Here is a 12,027-nt window from a genome sequence, read left to right as displayed (position 1 = left end):
ATAATTATTAAAATAGTTGACATCTTAATTATTTCATTTTAACAATAAATTAACACAACCTGGCTCTCCGGCGCCATGTGAATTTTTTTTATCCCTCCATTGTGGATCTTTGACTTTAAAAAAATAAAAATGTACCTTATTTTGAAAGGAACTCGTATAGGCCGCTGTCCAAAGGAGAATAAATTCAAATTGTTGTTTCTATGAAAACATGTAACAGTGTTATATGTTTAAGCTTAGTTTTATGAATAAAAGACTTAATGGTTTTAAAAAACGTCAAAAATATATATTTTTCTAAATGGTGAAGTAAAATGTTGCTGCTTTTGTTGGGTTTAGGTCAATAAAAAACTGGACTAAATTACTCTTTTAGCATAAATGGTTGGAGACCCCTGATTTAAGGGGTGTATTTTCACCACTTTTAAATGTTTAAAACTTTTTTGCCTCTTTTTTTCTGAAAAGAAAGTCATCTTTTTCCTGGCTTTTTTTTTTCATTTAATCATAAATGTTCAAACGATTTTTTTTCTTTTGTTGAGTTTGTATTTAATCAGTAATTCAAATAAAATAACTTTTCACTGACACAAGACTGTTTTTATTTGTGCACAATATTTAAAAACTCTACTTGAATAGTGACATTATTCTGTGTAATTATTAACAAAAACTACTATCCTTATTTAAACAGAAAAATACTATTCTAACCAACATTAAAAATATTTGTATTTTAGATTGGATGCATAATTTCTCCTTTTTACACATTCTTAAAGCTTGATTTAATTTAATGTGTATTTTTTTTATTCTTTAAGATTTATGCAAATTATTTTAGTGTTTTTAACACAATATTGTACCATTTATCTCATGATGGACATTTATCAAATAATTTAAGACTGTCTTTTTAAGAATTTCTTTATTCAAATCGTTGTGAACCAGGAGCAGACAAAAAGATCCATTGATATTTGTTTTTTTCATCAAAGCTAACATTTGACTCAAAACTGTAGACTGCAAGCTAGCAGGAGAGTGTAGACAAAGGGATCATGGGAAATACGCAGAGGTTTACTTCCTCACTAACAGTGGAGTAGAGAAAGGCGAATGTATTTTCTACATAAAAACTACTAGATTTTCCAAACAGCATTTTTTCATCTGCTCCTGATTCACGATTTGAATGAAGAAATAGTGAGAAATGCATTTTTAAGCTTAATTTTCTTTATATACATTCTGTTTAAACCTCTGTTGAATTACTCTGTAAAACAGTGAAGAGGTTTTTGGAAAAAGAGGACAGACTAGGAAAAAGATAAGCAGATGATTGATTTATTGAGTTTTTTTTTTTTTGCTGTCCAAACTATCTTAGAAAAAACACAAAAAATGCAGTTAAAAAAAACACAAGATAAAAAGTAAAAAAGAAAAACATGGTCAAAAAGGAATATTTAAAGTAATATTTAAAAAAATGTTTTTCATCAGTTTCAGGACTTGTTTGATGAAAGTGTTTGCATAACAAAATGACAGTCCTTTGCTTATGAATGCCTTCAGGCCTGCTTGTATGGAAATTCACAAAAGTTCATGTCAGATTCAGTTTAACCGTCAACAGCATGCGTTTGTTTGTGCGTGCCGTCGATGCATGCAGGAAGAAGTTTGCGTGCTCTGCAGAGGATCACTGCTATCCTCCCTTGTCCGATTTGCTTTTACACAGCACCTGGGCCTTGCCTGAGCTCGGTCTGTGTGTGTGTGTGTTTGAGGGAGGCTGCAGAATAAATACAGGTGGGGCTCTTTTCTTCTAGAAACACAGGTAGAGAGAGTGAGAGCTCAGCAACACAAACAAAACGCCAAAAGCATGAACATTTTTCATTCAGCTATATGGCCTGATCTCCGCTTTTATCAGAGGGCTTTGATGGATAACAGGAAAGTACACTGGTGCATTTATGGTGGGGAATCATAGAAGAAGAAATCTCTCAACATAAAACAGATAAAGGAAAAAACCCAGAGTCTGAAGTCGCTGCTCCGAAAATAGTCCTAGAGTCACTTTTAAGATGTTGTTACAAATGATATGAGTTCACAAATAACATAAAAAATCAAGTTGTTATATATAAAAAAAAACAAAACACTTTGGTAAAGATAAACGCTGATGATGCACGACAGTTATCAAGAAGAGATGAAAGAAACTGTCAAAGATATAATGTACTACAGGAAATCCATCCTTCCGTTCATTTAGTTATCCATTCATCCGTCCATCAGTCATCTATCCATCATCCATCCATCCATCCATCCATCCATCCATCCATCATCCATCTATCTATCCATCCATCCACCCATCCATCCACCCATAAGTTCAGTCATCCCTTCATTTAATTATCCATTTCTCCATCATCTATCAATCTATCATCCATCATCCATCCAGCATCCGTCCGTCTATCCATCCATCCATCCTCCGTCCATCTATTTATCCATCCGTCCATCCATTCATCCAGCATCCGTCCGTCCATCCATCCATCTATCCATTCATCATCCATCCATCATCCTTCCATCCTCCATGCAACATCCATCCATTCATTCATCTGTCCATCCATCATCTGTCCATCCATCCATCATTCATGCACACATGCATCCATCCATCCATCCATCCATTAATCCATCCATCCATCCATCCATCCATTATCCATCCATCATCCATCCAGCATCCGTCCATCCATCCATCCATCCATCCATCCATCCATCCATCCATCCATCCATCCATCCATCTATCCATCCAACATCTGTCCGTCCATCTGTCTATCCGTCCATCTGTCCATCCGTCCATCCATCCATCTTCAGAATGTGCAAAATCCCTACTGTTGCTTGAAGGTGAGGTACACCATGGGCAAGTTGCCAGCCACAAAGGTATACACACACACACACACAGACTCACACACACACCCTGGCTAAATTCAGAGTCCCCCATTAACCCATGCAGTATGATTATTGACTGTGGGAGGAAGCTGTAGTGGCCAGAGAAAAACCATGCATACATGGGGAGAACCTTCTCACTGTGAGGCGAGAGCGCTAACCACTACACCACCATGCACCCCTTCAAACAATCAAAAGGATATTTGAGATGTAAAATAGACTTTTCCTATCATAGTTTAAAAAAATAAGCAATATATAATATCTGTAGAGAATCAAAGTGTTTGTGTTTTTTAAGGTACTTTAATCAGCAAATAAAACAACAAACAGGCACTGAAAATTGAGGCTTTACTGCATTACATCTGGTGCCAATGTGTTGTCTCCCGATTCAGCAATTGTTTACTGCAATTCAGTGGCATGCCAAAAAGAAAGTACCGGTTAAGCTTTTCTGTTATCTTCACCGTTCCCTGCATCACCTCTGCCTGCTGGAATGTCTGACATGCAGCAATAGGACAGATGAAGTACTGAGGAAACTCATACGGGCTGCCGCAAGCAGGCATGGACAAGACTGGAGAGTCAGGGGCTACGAGCCGCCAAATACCTTCCTCTGATTGAGGCAGTGTGTGTGTGAGTCCCACGATGTGAGAAAGGTGAAAGGTGTATCCTACATACCAGGAGTTTTTTTTTTTCTCCTTTCCAGGAGGAGCAGCTTGTCTGGACTTGGCCGGGATAAGGTGTCAGAGTCTGTCTGTTTGAGAGCAGAACCACACAGCTGGGACAGGGGTGTGTGTTTGTGTGGTAGGTGTGGGGGCTGCGGTACAGGTCGACAGCAGGAAGAGAATGCAGAGACTAAGATGGATGAGCAGGAACAGTGATAGAAAAATGAACCAAAAGAAATCCTACTTATACATAAAAAGAAAAGTTGTGTTCTTTTTGAGCTGAAATTGTAAGTCATGTTCCTTCAAATCACTTATTTTGTGTGTTTTTCAGTCTAAAGAACCTAGTCCTGCATCAACCCCTCACATGAGTAAAGACCCACTCCAATGGAAACTGAATTTTTGGTGTTTTTGACATGTTTTTGTGATATTTTCTTGATAATAGAGAATATATGTAAAGAAAATTAGGCTTAAATTTGTATTTCTGAATATTTATGTATTTCCTTTTAGTGAATCAGGAGCAGATGCTAAAATTTCATTAGAAAAAGCTTGTAGGTGTGACAAAAAAAAACTACTACAAACTACTTGTAGACGACCACATCCATGTGTGTCTTTGTTTTCCACATCTGCTCTAGCTCCAATATTGCTCGCCATTTTTATTTCACTGGTTATGTTAGGTTGAGGCTGTAAGCTAGCAAGAGAGTATGTGAACAGATGGATGTCGGGAAGCAGAGTAGGGCTTACTACGTGCCAACAGCCCTGCCAAAAACTCAGATGCTGATCAAAGTTTTTGCTCAAGTTTGTTTACTATTTGATTTTTTTGTTTTTTCTAAATGAATCCATTGTCTGTACATGAGAAATGAACTGAGTGACTCCGCCCCCCTTTTGTTCCCAACAGGAAGTACCCGCTTGTTCCAAAACGTCACCGTCATTCAGTCAAGTTTTGTTAATTAGGTTATCCAACAAAACTCCAAATTTAACATGAATACGTCCAATTGCCCGTTTCGGAAAAATGTGGGTGCAGTTTACTGTGTTGAATGTGCTTGCCTTCATTTTCACTATAAAGAATCCTTTGGGTGACTTTAGAGATAGGTATGTATCAACAGTTTGTACTCATTCTGTAAGAAATCCAGGTTTCTTTTTAATTTAATCAAGCAGTCAGTTTTGTTAAGCATGCTTTAAAATGTTGATGGGAAATAATTGATCTTTATATTAGGAATATTTATCTGGTTTTTATTTGTTTATATAATGTTTGTCCCATATCTGAGTTAGATGTGGTGTTCCACTGGGCACTGTACTGGGGCCCACTCTTTTAATTTTGGCCAAATTTAAAATAATAACAGATTTAAATCGATACACATTTGCTTTTTTTTAAACTTCACAAAAAAGCTATTATATATTTACCTTTTGTAAATATTTTATATACATGATGCCAAATTATATTATTATATACTGAGAGGTTTTACCTTATCCAGTCATCTTTTGATTTATCGTAAAAGGGTTCCTAGATATCTTTTATTTATGATTATGATATTTTTAGCCAAAATCAAACAATTTGTGTTATTTTTTATTGCATAGTTTCTGCAGATGGGCAGTAGTTCATTCAAAATTCAGCTCCGAGTTGTGGGTGGAACTGGTCGTGCGGAGTAAGCCCGCCCCCTCTTCCCGTTTGCTGAATTTTCTGTTTACACCCTCACACTAGCTTACATTTCCTCACAAATCCTACTGTATATTACAGATGTAGGAAATATGGCAAAGAATATCAGAGCAGAACAATTTTGAGACAGATCCCAGTTTGGACGAGGAAGACGTTCATGCATCTAGTTGTCAACTAGTGGATGCATCAGAATGGAGCAGGGAGCTTGTGACTTGCCCAATTGCCCAATACTTTTTATAGTTTTTTTTTTTTTTTCTGCATTTTTACTCCCGATTCACAGCAATTTGAATACAAAAATTCTCAGAAATGCAATTTAAAGCTTGATTTTCTCAATATACAGTATGTCCTCCAGCATTGGAAAAACGCCACATGAACATGTTAAAATTAACACCAGAAACACAATTTTCTTTAAGTGGGTCTTTGAAGATAGCAAGGAAGACGTCTAATTTTCTGCTGTAAAGTGCAATTAAATAAAAACTTTAGATTTGCTGCTTTGCATGAATTCTTAATGGATTTTTTTGAGCATCCAGTATTCATTTTGATTAAGTTTCAGACCTTCCATGTTGCCAAAATGAGGAACAATCGTGATCATTTGCATCACTGTGAGAGAAAAACATGTTGATGTGTTTTTTAAACTGTCAGTACACACAATAGATTTTACCTTCCAGCCCACTTCTTCACAAAGTCACCACTGGATCCTAAACCTGTTGACTTCCTAACTAACAGTTACAGTTGGCATGAATATGAGGGAGCCGGTACAGTTGGTTAGCTGTCACCACCTTCACAATCAGCCTCTGTCTGACCAGCTTATGCTGTATCCAAAACCTCACCTCTCCCTCAGCTGCACAGTGTTTGTGTGTCCAAAGTAAGAAATTAACTTTTCTCTTTCTCCCTGAAGGCACTATTTACCGTCTTGATGTTATTTCTCAGGACATCTCAGGGTCAGATGCACTGAAACAATGCATTTGCATTCCTTAAGACCTAAAACAAAACCCTCAGAGGTCGACTGCTCTGATCTGTGGAGTGCATCTGGGTTTAGCTTTAATTACTTTTGGTTTTACTCTATTAAGCTGTAAAAAAAACAAATTTTAGGCAACACTTGTTGCTGTAAAGTCATGTGTTGCTTGGCGTCAGCAGGATCCGCGAGCGTGTGAGTGTGCGTTGTTGTGACTGCGTCGTGACTTGTGCACGGCCCGACTGGTCTGGCAGCATTGTGGCATGTAACGGTGGTGCAGCAGACGCACAAGGTGGCAAAACCTGTTCGCTTGGAAAAAAAGGGAAAGCTCAAAGAGGGAACAGGGAGAGGAAGTGGCTAATAGGGAAGATGAAATCCGACTTCCTCTTCCCTCAACAGCCTCCAAAGAAACAGGGAGGTCATTTCAACCACGACCGCCGCGCCAGGAGACAAGTGGAGCTTCTATCATGAAATCCACACTGATTGACCTTGATTTTTCTTCATGGAGTAAAGAAGCTAAAAAATAGTCAGCGAAGATTTTTTTTTTTTTTTTTTTTTATAAAGGTGAATATTAGCTAAAATCCAAAGTCTAGTTTTGTTTTCAGGACATAGTTTCTGTAGAGCAACATAAGTTCTTTAGTAATTCAAATCTGAGTTAGCACAGAGTAAGCCTGCTCCTACTTCCCGACATCCTTCTGTTTACACACTCTCCCACTAGCTTACAGCCCCCCTACAACCCCAACCAAATATAAAATGACTGTTGGTGGAGAGGAACTCCGTACTCTTCCTGTTGCTGAGAGCTCTCTGTTTACACTCTCCCAATAGCATATAGCCCCTCGTACCCCTAACCTGAAGCTACATTCACACCAGGATGTTTAAGCACCTCTTTCAATGAAAAGTCAATGTAAAGTTTTAGAGTTCTGTGTTCAAAACTCTCACGAGTAGCTAGTTTCTACAACTATTTTCGGGCTCTACATACAAACGGACGGTCACTGAGTGTGCATTGAAAGCTAATCCGGGTCGAACAGGGACTCAGATTTATGGCGAAGAACGGCGTCCCTTTGAATTCACAAAATTGCCAACAGTTTGAATATTAATCATGGAGGAGAATTAATAATTGCGGTTTGTGTCCGGTCGTAACTACGCGACATCAAGCTTTTTATGTGTCGAAAAAGAGCTGAGGAAGAAAAAGTCAGGAGCAAGATTCACGAGATTTACAGCGCTTTGACGCTTTGGGAAGCGACATTCCAGTGCTAGGGGTGTAGGGAAAAATGGATTTAATGATATATCGCGATATTGCAATATGGTGATACTTGTATCCTTTTAAAATGCTGACAAGACGACATTTAATTAATTATTTATGAGCGTTTTTCAGCGTCCTACTTTTGTTTTCCAACTAAACCCCCGACCACTAGTTGGCAGCAGAGCACACATCGAGCAGCTTTACACCACACCAGAACAACATGTGTTAAATGTTCAGTCGCATAGTCAAAAACTAAGTCGTACTTAGTATGACTTAGCTTTTTAATTTTATTTTTATTTTTTTAAGTAAGAAATTGTTGGGATATATTGTGATACACATCGAATTACCAGACGAGTATTGCGATACATATTGTATCACCATATGCTAAGCGGTTCAAGAATGGGCTTTTTGCTGGAGCTATCCAGCTGAACAGGTTTGAGCCGGATGCCAGTTCAGACGAGGAAAACATACATGTACACGGATCTATTTGGATGCCTCAGAACGGAGCGGCGTATTCTCTACATCACAAATATGATCTTTTTCAAACAGCAGTTTTTTCGTCCTCTCCTGTTTCACATTGATTTGAATAAATATATACTCATAAATTGCATTTTGAGCTTAATTATCTTCATATATGTTCTTTATTATGAGAAAAATGACACAAGAACATCTTAAAAACGGTATTAGAGTGGGTCTTTAACTCTTTTATTCACAGGAATGGAGCTAAACCGACAGAAAGTGAAAAAAACCAAAGCAGGTGTCTGTGGCAAACCTCTCCCACAATGGACAGCCAGATGATACGCTCCCCGACTATTGAATGCCTGACACCGGGAAGATTTGTTTTCAGGCCTTCAGGCCGGACAGCCCCACCCAAAAACCTGTAAGCAAGCAAGTCCCTGCATAACATCCTCCAGGGTGGGGGAACTTGAGCAATGTGTGGCTTTTGTCATTTTCCACTCCTCCTTTATTTTACATTCAGCCTCCTTCAAAAAGCATAATCACATGCTTCTCTCCTGAGAGACATTTCCCCCTTTCACAAAGGACCGTCTCCCTTTTCTTAGGAGAAGAAAAAAAGGAGGAGGAAAGGTGTGTGGAGGTGGGGGCCACAAGCCAGCGAGCTGAATATTTTTCTCACAATGATAAGATTTCTCTGAAGGAAGTCCTGACACCTAAACCTCAAACTGAAAGTAGCAAACTTCTTTCCACTTGATTTAGTAAGAGCAAACACTAAAAATGCACATTTTTAATCATTTTTTTTTTACAGGCTGATGTTTATTGAACTTGTGCATCTCCATCAACTGATAAAAGCAGCTCCCATCATTTACATATTAGCTGAATATAGGCAAATGTCAAGTGTGATGAACAGCTCCACTGTTTCCACCTGTCAGCAAACCACAGCTACATCGATGGGAGAGATAAGCGTCTAACAGCCATGTCAGGCTCTGTCTGTGCAGGTCACTGCTACTGCGGCTGAGGTTCAGCGAACGGCAATGACCAGATTTGAAACACTAACAGCAAGAAAAATGATCAGACATAGCATCACGATCATTTTAGCTGTCGAGTTTCTCAGCAGAAGGCCTTTGATGTTGATTCCAACAGCAATTTAACTACTTTCTCCTGAGCGATCCACTTCCTTTTGGCATCCTCTAGTGGTCATCTGGTGGAACTGCAATAGCTCAAATTTTAAATAAAAATTTTGTATTTTTACATGTTCTTGTGGCATTTTTGTCATGATAAAGTACACATATAGTAGTAAAATAAAAATTGAAATTAAAAATTTGAATGTTTTTTTATTCAAATCGTTGTGAATCAGGAGAAAACGCAGTTGGAAAAAGCTTGGAGATGTGATGTAGAAGCAACTACGGTAAGCCACAATCTTTAAGCTCACAGCTTGATTAAAGAAATAAAAAAATAAAAGTTTACCAATTAAAGGTACACCCTGAAAACTCTATGGTAAAAAAGAAAAAAAAAAGCCAAGTTGGGGTGTTTTTAACCCAACTCTGAGATTAAAAATTGTCTAACTTTTTTCAGAGTTAATTTAACTCGGAGTAAAAAGACAAAACTCAAGAAAAAAAAAGCATACATTGGGTTAAAAGGAATTAACTATAACCAAAAATTTGCATTTTTCCAAAAACAACCCAAAAATACATTCTGACATAAATAATTAAAGACTTTTGTGTTTTAGGAGTGTAATTTTAATGTAAACCAGTCCTGTTGCTCACGGAAAATTGAAGTTTGTGTTTCATTCGTCCCAAAAAGACCCCAGTTAAAAAAAAAAAAAACACACTCAAATTTCTTTATCAAGAAACACCAGAATTTAAGCCTTTATTTTGAAATTTGACAGTAAATATCTTGGATCATTTGGAAAGCAATGGATAACAATAATTTGGATTTGTTCTATTTTTATTTTTTATTTTTTGATCATTTTTATTATTTTGTTAATTGTATTTTGATTTAAATTTAAAGTTTGATATTATAGAAAACTTAATATTCTGATCTAATTTTTTTATCATGAAACAAATACACCAAAAAGTTTCTAAAATATGGCACAAAAAGATGAGATAAAACAACAGGATTCAGGATTTTTTTGTCAAAATAAAATTAAAAGTATGTAATTTACAGTAATTTACACTTCCACAATCAACTATTTTACCTCTATGTCAAGCAGATTCTGATTTATTTCCCTCTTATACAGAGTAATCTGCATGACGTTAACTTATTCCTGTGTAAACATTGTATTTTTCTGGAGGCGCTTCAGCCTGGATGTGTGTTTAATGGGTCAACTTTAAATTAAAAAATATTCATGTTAATTTTTATGATGGTATCTTTTGTACTTTTGAATAAATTGATTTGAAATAGAACCAATGTACATTCTTTGCTATAGTTAAAGCACACATCCTGAGCAGCTGGTGAAGTCTTCACCACTTTGTCATGTCACATTTGCTCACCTAATACCAGAATTAAAGTTATCAACTAATTAAGTATGTGTTTTTTTTTCAGTTGCTAAATTCTAAATTGCACATTTCTTTCTAGTTTAAATAATGTGTTTTTCCTTTTTAGTTCAATTGACTGCAGAGAGCTCAGTCAATAGGCATCCTTGCTACATCCATGGCTCAGTAGTGAGGACATGAAATGATTTAGAATCATTTTGATGAAAAAAATGCACAATTTTAAAGTTTTAGGTAATTTTTAACAAAAATTCCCATAACTTACCCATCTTGGCTCATCAGTAGCTATAGGCTCCAGCAACTCAAGACCCTCAAGTGGATTTAACGAATATAAAAAATACGCAGATGGATGTACTTTGGAAAATCACACAGTAGAAAATAGATTTTAAAATAAAAAAATAAATATAATAACAATGTAAGATTTAACTCATACTTTTCTACATTCCAGACTAACTCATAGCTTACAGGACATTCTAAATATTATTGCTAATCACCAAAACAAGTGATGGGTAGTTTAGAAAAAACAAAATTCTCAAATAAGAGTAAAATAATTGAAAATGATCTTTAAAAAAAGCTAAATTTGTCATCCAGATTATGACAGATGATAGTAAAAAGTAATAAGTGAATACAAACAAATAACAAATACTTAAAAATGTAAAAGTTTATGTGGAAAATCTGACTTAACATTAAAATTTATTAGGCAGAAAGACAAAAATATGCCAAATACAAGTGCTTTTTTAAACTATTCTAGAGAAAAATGTGAATAAAGACATTAAGTAATATAATAATCAACATAATATAAATTATACCAACAACTGTAGATGATTTTGCAATGATTTTAATGCTTACTGATTCAAAATTTTCAGGGAATAATAGTAAAGCTGGTCTTTTTTTACGCTCCAATCTTATCCCTTTTGAAATCGGATTGGGGTAGGAATTCTTCCCTTTAATTGAGGGAATGAACTCCATAAAGTTGGTATCTGCACGTTTGAAGGATGGTTGTTTTAAAAATGCAGTCTGACAATCTGAAAATGGAAAGCATAAAATTTATTTTACATAAATTTTCTACATAAATTGATGCTTTTGCTTTTTTCAAGCATGATTATTTATAATATGACAACACTAAAACTACACAAAATAAATTTTTAACATTTCAAGTATTTGTGCTATCATTTGAGTTTTTTTTTTGTTTTTTTTTTACAGTAGGTGGCAATAATCCCCAAAAATGTTCCTTAAATGTTTATTGATAATTCAATGTTGAGACATATGATACATATTTTGAACACGAGTATAATATACATAGAACTGCATAAGATAAGAATTTGTACAAATGTTTTCCTCAAACAAAAACAGCTTCATTAGTTTCTTCAAATTTTGCCTTTTTTTTTTTTTTTTGCTAAACATGCACTACTTTAATGTTGCCACTAGGGGACAATGTTGTCAACGCATAGCATGATGCCTTCGGACTATTTATTTCTTCCGGAATTTCGGGCACTTTTATAAATTTTCTACTGACATATGATTTAAAAATGAAACACCCATGACATATTTGTTTCGTGTTTTAATTCCATCTTCCTTACTGCTAATATTGATGGATCGGTGGCAAAATATAACAGTTTTTTTATATTTGCTGCGATTGGAGAGATTGGTGTTCTAACTCAACCAATACATTCGTTAAGTGAATGTAATAATTCCACTGAATA

The sequence above is a fragment of the Oryzias melastigma genome, linkage group LG11 (genome assembly GCF_002922805.2).
Source record: "Oryzias melastigma strain HK-1 linkage group LG11, ASM292280v2, whole genome shotgun sequence".
Taxonomy (NCBI): Eukaryota; Metazoa; Chordata; class Actinopteri; order Beloniformes; family Adrianichthyidae; genus Oryzias; species Oryzias melastigma.
This window is presented reverse-complemented; position numbering follows the sequence as displayed.